At 40.3% G+C, this 5,595-nt stretch overlaps 1 pseudogene; it reads right to left on the reverse strand.

Moving 5' to 3' along the window:
* Nucleotides 1-958: 958 nt before the first annotated feature.
* On the reverse strand, nt 959-3,425 carry LOC125917200 (oxidoreductase-like domain-containing protein 1; annotated as a pseudogene).
* Between the last annotated feature and the right edge of the window lie 2,170 nt (nt 3,426-5,595).

Consider the following 5,595-nt stretch of genomic DNA (forward strand, 5'->3'; position numbering starts at 1 on the left):
AACACACAGGCAGAAGAGATGGAAAACAAGAGGTGCATATAAACTGCTGTGGGAATTTGAAGCAGGGAGACCATATTTCTGACTGACAGTGTTTGGGGGGAGAAATTGGAAAGTTTAGTAGGAGAGATATTATTCATGTTTGGTGTTGAAAAATGAGGAATATTTTGAGCGTGTGGAAATGAAATGTATTGTGAATGTCCTTATTAAGGGCAGGAGTCATATTTATTGTATTTTTAAAAATATAATCTACTTGGCTGTTTTTGATAATAGTATTAATAATCATAATAGTTGACATTTATTATCTGCCTGCTCTATGCCAGAATTTGTTCTAAGTGTTTTACATTTATTAACTCCATCTTTACATACCGGTTATCTTCATTTTAAAGGAAATGAGACTTGAGGCCCAGATTAACTAATTAACTTGCCCAACATTACATAGCTTATAAATGGAAATAGCTTGGGTTCCAACCTCTGTAGTCAGATTCTAGGACCAATTACAATGGCCTATCAAGCTAAATGTTTTCTTTATATAATCTTTTTTTCCTGACTTTTTCTTTCCTGCCAGTCATTGCCTTTTTTTTTCTTTCCTTTTTATCAAAGTTACATCTGCATGTAGTTTAAAAAGCCAATCAGTAAACATTATAAATTTTGTTAGGACAAACATCAGTCTCCCCTCCGCCCCCCTCCCCCTTCCCATTAGAAGTTACTACTGTGTTTACTACTGCAAGCAAGGTATGGGAGAGGCTATTTATTTGCCTCACTCCCCTTCAGATCATTACTGCTTGCTTTTCGTAATGCTGTACTTTACCTTGGGGGTATAGGATGGCCAACATTTAGTGTATCTACAGTTGTAGAAGGGGGTGCCATCCATGAGTTGCACTAGTTGCTCAGCTCTCCCAGTCTTTGGCTTTCCTGTCAAGAATTTTATCACCTTTTCCTTCTTAGCTTCATCTCTCTTCTAGTTCTCACTGCTTTGGTACAGGCTGCCATCCTCTCTAACCTGGAATGCTGCAACAGCCTTCTTACTGGTCAGCTCGCCTTCCTCTAGTTTATTCTCTACACTGTAGCCAGAATAAATTTTCTAAAATGTAAATCTGATTAAGCATTACCTGCTTGAAAGCCTTTGGGACAAAGCCTTATCTCCAGATTCCTAGCCTGGTTTACAACGCCCTTCATGGTTGTCCCTAGCTTTTTCCTCAACTTTTGCCATTTCCTCCCCGCACCCCCACCCCTTAAATTCTGATTATAATAAAACTACTAGTGATGTACTATTTTTTTCTTTCATCTTTGAGGATACATGTAAAGATATGAAGATAACTGTCAAATGTGCAGCGTAACTTCATGAAAACCAGCAAAGCCACACAACTATGTTTCCTAGGAAGAACAGGAATCAGGCCCTCAGAGTAGAGAGAACTTAGAGTTTGGGAACTAAAAAGTTGTTCAGGAATGAATGCAATTCTAATAAACAGGCTATCTTGTTACCCCTGTAGCCTCAGGAATTTGTCAGTATGGAGCAGAGACATAGTGTTTTGTTCTTCTCCTTGATTTGTTTTCCCCCCTAATTTGACGTTACTCTTTACTCTCAGACTTGTCTCTGGGAGTTACATTTCTTTCCCTTAGTAAGTTGCTGATGGATTTGGTCAGTCACTGCCCCTATAAATAATTTCCTTTTGGCAGAGATTTTCCTTCAGAACATTTGTTGAGCTGCTATGTAGCCTACTGATCGACTGCCTCTTGGGCCTGAGAATCACCCTTGATATAATCAAAGGGGGAAGGATGATGGCGTCAGGTTGTAGACACAGATACTTAAATATGTGAAGAATTGCAGTGGGCTGCTTTCCTTAGTTCAGGGCCAATGATAAGGTATTTATTTTAGCAAGGCATCCATAGCATAATAGATTTCTTTTTCATATGTGATTGGTAACTGGCTACATGTAGAGTTCCTTGATTGAAATATTTTGTCATTAGAAGAATATAGATAGGGGCACCTGGGTGACTCAGTTGTTAAGCATCCAACTCTTGATCTTGGCTCAGGTCATGATCTCAGGGTTTGTGGATTTGAGCCCTGCATCGGGCTCTGTGCTGACAGAGTGAAGCCTGCCTGGGATTTTGTCTGTTCGGCTCACACATGCTCTTTTGTGTGCACTCTCTTAAGATAAACTTAAAAAAAAAAAAAAAAGGGTGTAAAAAAATAGTGCTTTTTTTTTTTTTTTTAAGCATCACAGAGAACTTATTATTCCCAGATGAAGTCAATAAATAATTCTTCCTACTCCTGTCTGACACCAATCTTGTGAAGGGCAGTGAATCAAGCTCCCTGGTTGTTTCCCCAGGAGTTAGGAGCTGCCAGGCTGGGGCCTGTCTGGGTGTGGGTGTTGGGCAAGCCGGCTCAGCCTCCACTTCTTGCTCTTGGAGCTGGATCTCCATCCTGAGGAAGGCCTTGAGGTTCTCCTCAGCCTTGTGTTCCTCCAGGGCGGCCAGGGCCTGCTCCCCGCCATCCTGGTAGTGCTGCAGTAGTGTGGCCTCATACTCCACCCACACTCACTTGGGGGCAGCCACTCATGCAGCAGTTTGTGTGGGGCTTGAGCCCGAGGGGCAGAGGATACTGGGGTTCCAAGGGGCCCCCGCCAGGCAAGGAGGACTTGTGCTGCCTGGTGCCCTCTGCACCGGACTGAGAGCGCACCTCCACGTGGTCCTTCTCAAAGTCTCTGTGGCCTTCCCGGGCTTGGACCCAGGCACCGTGCCGGTAAAGAGTGCTGCTGCCTCCCGGAAGCCTTTAGCACCAGTCCCAGCTGGAGAGTCGCCATGGCCCCAGACGCCTGGCAGCGGAGGTCACCGCCCAGCCTCCCCCGCCAAGCTCCCGAGTAGCATCTCCCCCGCACCCCTCCGCTTTTTGTTTTTTTTTTAAAGATTTTACTTTTAAGTTATCTCTGCACCCAATGTGGGGCTCGAACATAGAACCCTGAGATTAAGAGTCCTATCAATGTTCTACTGACTCTGCTAGCCAGGAGCCGCAGATGTTGCTTTTTACTAGAATATTTTTAGGTACCGAGCCTCTTTTTTTCCATTAATTTTATCTGATACCCTTGAGCTCTTTCAGGTTGCAAATTCAAGTCTTTTGTTCATCCGAAGAAAGTTTTCTTCTATATTTGAATATTTTGTTATGTTCTTGTACCATCTTCAGGAACTCTAATTATCCATGTGTTAGAGCTCTGCTACTCTCTCTCCACCTGCCTCCCCTTTAAAAATTTTATTAATTTCAATTTTTTTCTTTTTCATTTTTGGAGAGTTTCTTAAGTTTCTCCTTTAAATCATCATTTAAGTTTTCTTCAAAGTTGAAGCTTCTCTTGCTACTTTTTTTCTCTCAGTACTTCTAATAAATTTTTATAATTTTTTCATGTTTAGGGGCACTTGGCTGGCTCTGTCAGTGGAGAATGCGATTCTGGAGCATGTGATTCTTGATCTCTCGGTGTAGGTTTGAGCCCGCATTGGGTGTAGAGATTACGTGTAAAAAAACAAAAAGCAAAGACACATCCTTTTCTCATGTTTACCTCAATATGCTTATCTCCCTGAGCTTCCTTTTTATTTGCCTCTCAGAAATCTTTCTTAGTATTTTAGTCTTTTATTTTACCTTTTCTCTTTGGCTTCTGTGACTCCATTTTATTTTATATTTTTAAAGTTTGGTTGTTTATTTATTTAGAGCGCCAGCGGGGGAGGGGCAGAGAAAGAGAGAGGGAGAGGGTGAATCCGAATCCATGGAGCTCTAAGGGACCTGAGCTGAAATCTAGAATCAGGGGCTTAACTGACTGAGCCACCCAGGTGCCCCTCTGTGACTCCATTTAAAAAAAAAAAAAAAAAAAAAGCTGCGAAATACTACCTAATTTTTTTTTTTTTTTTTGCAATACATAATTTCAAAAGTCTTTCTTTACCTTTAAATGCATGTTCTTAGGTTGTTTTAGAATCATTTCATGGTCTATTTTTTTGGGGGGGGTATTCTTAAAAAACATTTAAATATTTTTTCCCCCCATGAATGATAAGATACTCATTCATATGTGGCTCCCCCCAGCCCCCAAACAGGGTGAGTGGCCATTTCTTAGATGACCTTGCTTTCCATTTCCTCTTAGATTTTGACATAGGGTCCTGATTGCCAGTTAAGTGATCCAGCAACCTCAAGGGAATGAGGAGGGAGGCCTGGCCACAAGTACATTTTTAGGGGAAAATTCTCTTTGTGTAGGATTTTATTTGTTTTTGGCAAAGTTGCTACGTCAGGTTCAGTTCTAATGTGACTGCCCTGCTGCCTTACATGTACTACAATAGTCTTGCTTTCTCCCGAAGAATGGATCTGCTTTGCTACACTGGAAAATGGTTTGCCATTTGTGCAACTAACTCTTTATGCCCCGGGTTTTTCAGTACGATTATTCTCAGATTCTGCCACGTTGATCTCCAGATGCTATACCTTACCTTAGGAGAGTCCCACTGGTTTAATAAAAATGTTCCTCCAACCCCAAACTCCTCTTTGGGCTCCTGTCCACAGCTCTTCTCAGATCCTTCTAGTTTGGTAGTTTCATGTGTGTGATATCTGTCAGGAATTCCAAAAAGCTTTAGACATTGTGTATCCTTCCCTAATTTCAATTTCCAGCGCAAGCTTTCCCCTGGTTTTGTGTGTCTTATTTCGGTAAGAATTTATCAGGGCCAAGCAGGAGTTAGATTTGCATTCTCTGTCTGTGGTCCCACAAAGTCCTAAAAAGTATCTTCTATGAAGAAACTTCCTTTTTTAACAAAGGGAGATCATCTTTTACTTAAGGACCAAATTTTGTTTTCCCTTATGAAAATGAATAGCTTAAAACATACTTGTAAAAAAAAAATAATAAATTGTAAATGTGTGGTATACAGGAGAATGATTTAATATATGGTATTTAAAACATGATGATATTTTAGGGAACCATTAAAAATGATAGTTGTAAAGACCGAAATAAACATGGAAAAATATTTGCTATTTTGAGAGGAAAATAATTTTTCACTGTATAGTTTTCTTCTTAGAGTGTTCAACTTTGATACTTATAAAGGAGGGAAAGGAAAAAGGACATCTTGTCATGGCAGCTGAGTCAACTTCTATGGTCGGTTGGCTGAAGATGCCACAGTAGTGGAGTTTTATGTTCAAGTATTTGACAAATGTAAAAGTATAATCAGCAAAATATGCAAAATAATTGCAGGTATGTGTGTGTATATATATATATACACACACACATATATATACATATATATATGTATATATATATATAAAATATGTACCATGGCACATTGAAAACAGCAGTGGGATTATATGATTCCTATCTTTCCATCCATTGATTTATTATTTATTTATTTATTTAGAGAGCAAACGAGAGTGGGCAGAGAGAGAGAGTGTGCATCCCAAGCAGGTTCTGCACCATTGGCGCAGAGCCCAACGTGGTCCTCGAACTCACAAACTGTGAGAACATGACCTGAGTCAAAATCAAGAGTCAGAACCTTAACCACTGAGCGACCCAGGTGCCCCTGATTCCTATCTTTTAAAATGTTAACTTTTAAATAAAAAGTAGATAGTGGTTATTATATTTA

Source organism: Panthera uncia, unplaced genomic scaffold (genome assembly GCF_023721935.1).
Source record: "Panthera uncia isolate 11264 unplaced genomic scaffold, Puncia_PCG_1.0 HiC_scaffold_1579, whole genome shotgun sequence".
NCBI classification, from domain to species: Eukaryota; Metazoa; Chordata; class Mammalia; order Carnivora; family Felidae; genus Panthera; species Panthera uncia.